General features: G+C 43.2%; 1 pseudogene; it reads left to right on the top strand.

Annotated features, from left to right (window-relative positions):
- The first annotated feature begins 2,286 nt into the window (after positions 1 to 2,286).
- LOC100955100 lies at positions 2,287 to 3,270 on the top strand (annotated as a pseudogene).
- The last annotated feature ends 293 nt before the right edge of the window (positions 3,271 to 3,563 follow it).

The raw sequence follows: 3,563 nt of genomic DNA, 5'->3' as shown, positions 1-3,563 counted from the left end.
CACTGCTCACAGCAACCTCCAACTCCTGGGTCCAAGCGAGTCTCCTGCCTCCACCTCCCAAGTAGCTGGGATTACAGGCGCCTGCCACAATGCCCGGCTATTTTTTGGTTGCAGTCGTCATTGTTGTTTGGTGGGCCCAGGCTGGATTCGAACCCATCAGCTCAGGTGTATGTGGCTGGCGCCTTAGCCATTTGAGCCACAGGTGCTGAGCCCCACTTTTCTTTCTTAATAAGCATTGCTGCAACTGACTCTTACAGTAGGAGGGCGTATTCCTAACAAATGACTCCTTTTGATTTACATTGTATTCTGGGATTGGATTTCTTCCCTTCTGTCTGTACTAAAAAGTGGTCAGGAGAAGAGTGCCAGATATTGACCAATTCTAATTTTCAGACCCTGTATTTTCAACTACATAACAGGATTTATTTCTTCCTACTTAGAGACTATCTGCTTATAGATGCCAGTCACAAGATATCAACATTTACAATAACAACCAGACATTCATCTAGGTAAAAATGACTATGCTTACAAACAACTACTACAGCCCATTTACTGCGGCCCTGTCTAGATAGCCATTTCCACCCTGCAGAGACCTGAGTGCAGAGCCCACTACTCACACTATTCCTTTTCAACAAAAAAACAGTTAGGACTTGGTGCCTGTAGCTCAGCGGCTAGGGCACCAGCCACATACACCAGAGCTGGTGGGTTCAAATCCAGCCCAGGCCTGCCAAACAACAACGACAACTACAACCAAAAAATACCCAGACATTGTGGTAGGCCCCGGTAGTCCCAGCTACTTGAGAGGTTGAGGCAAGAGACTGGCTTAAGCCCAAGAGTTTGAGATTGCTGTGAGCTGTGATGCCACAGCACTCTACCCAAGGCAACAGCTTGAGACTCTGTCTCCAAAAAAAAAAAAAAAAAAAAGTCAGAGTGGCCAGTGACCCATTTCCCAAAGAATTGGGGTCTACAAATCAGAAGAAAAATGTAAAATTAGACAGTTAACCATGAGCAGGGTGGGTAACCAATATGAGACTATTTTGACTATTTTAGACTGGCTTAAGTCAGGGGGGCCTAAATTGTCATACCAAGTTGTCATGCTGAGTTAACATGGGAATGGAGCTAAAAAGACCTTACAAATAAATTCTGTCGACACAGAAACTAATCAGTGTCCCAGGTTTCTCTGACATGGACAGACAGATGTAGTCATATGTCATACTGATTTAAGGTGGCGCCTATGGCTCAGTGAGTAGGGCGCCTGCTCCATATACTGAGGGTGGCGGTTTCAACTCCAGCCCCAGCTAAACGGAAACAAAAAAATAGCCAGGGTGGGCGCCTGTAGTCCCAGCTACTCAGGAGGCTGAGGCCAGAGGATTGCCTAAGCCCAAGAGCTGGAGGTTGCTGTGAGCTGTGACGCCATAGCACCTTCCGAAGATGACAAAGTGAGACTCTATCTCTAAAAAAGAAAAAGAAATGATGTCTACATCTCATACTGATTGGTTATTATTTTTAACTATTTATTTATTTATATTTCTTTATTTTTGAGATAGAGTCTCACTATGTCACCCTTGGTCAAGTGCTGTGGCATCACAGCTCACAGCTCACAGCAACCTCCAACTCTTGGGCTTAAGCGATTCTCCTGCCTCAGCCTCCCAAGTAGCTGGGACTACAGGCGCCTGCCACAATGCCCGGCTATTTTTTGTGCGGTTGTTCATTGTTGTTTAGCAGGCCCAGTCCGGACTCAAACCTGCCACCCTTGGTGTATGTGGTTGGTGCCATAACCACTGTGCTATTGGCACTGAGCCTGATTTAAGTTATTTTCAAAACAGCCTAATAGGACACTACGGAGGGAACTCCCAAGAGAGAATAGATGACAAGTCAAGATAGTCCCTAAAGACTGACCAGATGTTTGGTCTACAGTAAAAGGTCTTTAAGACATATACAGAGTTAAAATAACAATGTCCCTAAATGAACTACCCTCAACACCTGACCAGGACTCGTGGGCTATCACAGAGAGAGAAGACACCTAGCCCCGGTTAAAACAATACATCCTTCCATCTTCTTAGTCAACTTTGACTATACTAATTTCTCAAAATATAAATATTCTTCCTTTCCAGCAAAAAGAAAATATATAAACTTAATTAGTTCACACTATAATAAATATATCAAATTTTTGTTTAACGGGAAAAACCTATATAAAACAGGTGTATACATCTTATTTAATAGAGTTAAATATTCCTCTAAAACTCTTAAAAATATAACACTTTTTGACAGAGCAGGTGGAGTGACCAAAGCCACATAATGTCCACAGCTTGTTCATCTGTCCATGCCAAATGGATCGTGGTGAGGTTGTAATAACTGAGCCCCCAGACCCTAACCCCCAAGACCAGTAAGGAATGCAACAAACCCCTTACCCTTGAAAAAGGAATTTTTCCTAAGCCTTTTAGCCTCAGCCCCCACAAGGGAGGAGAAGTTAAATTCTGGGAAGAAGCTTGAAGATAAGGAAAAGGAAGAAAGGGAGGGCAAAAAGGGCCCAAGTTGTTCTTAGAAACTTAACCTAATACTTGTTTGTACCCCTCATTTGATGATTTGGGAATTAATGTACCGTAAGTTAGCACATGCCTCCACCCTGAATTGTGTGACCCCTTATGATATACCCCATCATATGATGATGAGGTAATGTGTTTGTGATGTATCTTGTGATTTGTGAATCAAGATGTACCCTCCACCCTGCAACCCCGCTTTAACTGCTATGATTGGCTTCTGTATTGCACTAGCTTGCTGACTACACATGATTGTGCAGAATAATGGTATAAAAAAGCTTTTCACCTGCCATTTGAGGCTGCATGCCCTTGTGGTATCCAGCCCCCTGCAGGTGCAATAAATTTTATCAATTATTGCATCAAAGTGGGGTCCACCTTTCTATCCCCACGGGTCTGTTTCATTTCAAGGTGACTGGGACAGAAATGCAAAAAAGCTGCTAAAGTGAGAGTGACCAGGCTTGTTCTGGATCCCTATTTATTGAAGCATTTTAATAAGCGAAAAACCTACTTTGCTCATGATGCTCTCTAGCAGTGCACAGTTGGGGATATTGTGCTTCTCAAAGCTTTACCTGTTCCATGAACCGAGCACGTGAAACAGGAACTGGCTGAGATCATTTTCAAAGTTGGAAGAGTTATAGATCCAGTGACTACCTACCTGGAGAGTCCAGTCAGATTGGAAATAACCCACCTCGCCAAAAATCTAGAAGTACTCAATATGGCCTCTTCACAGTGAAGGAGGATTAGAACAGAAGACAAAGGGAAAATTATACATGTTTACTTTATGAAAAAGAAATTTTTCTAAGTTTCATCACAAGCTGTCCAGTTTCTCTTGTAGTATTTATGACATAGCTAAAAGTAAATGAAGTAAAGGGCTTGTTATAATTTTTCATAAAGATTTATGGCAATGGCTCGGCACCTATAGCTCAACCGGCCATTGCGCCAGCCACGTACACCTAAGGTGGCGGGTTCGAATCCAGCCCGGACCTGCCAAACAACAATGACAGCTGCAACCAAAAAATAGCCGGG

This window comes from Otolemur garnettii, unplaced genomic scaffold, assembly GCF_000181295.1.
Source record: "Otolemur garnettii isolate 467f Iridium unplaced genomic scaffold, OtoGar3 scaffold00011, whole genome shotgun sequence".
Classification (NCBI taxonomy): Eukaryota; Metazoa; Chordata; class Mammalia; order Primates; family Galagidae; genus Otolemur; species Otolemur garnettii.
Note: the sequence above shows the minus strand (reverse complement) of the source record. Positions and strands in the feature narration are given on the sequence as shown.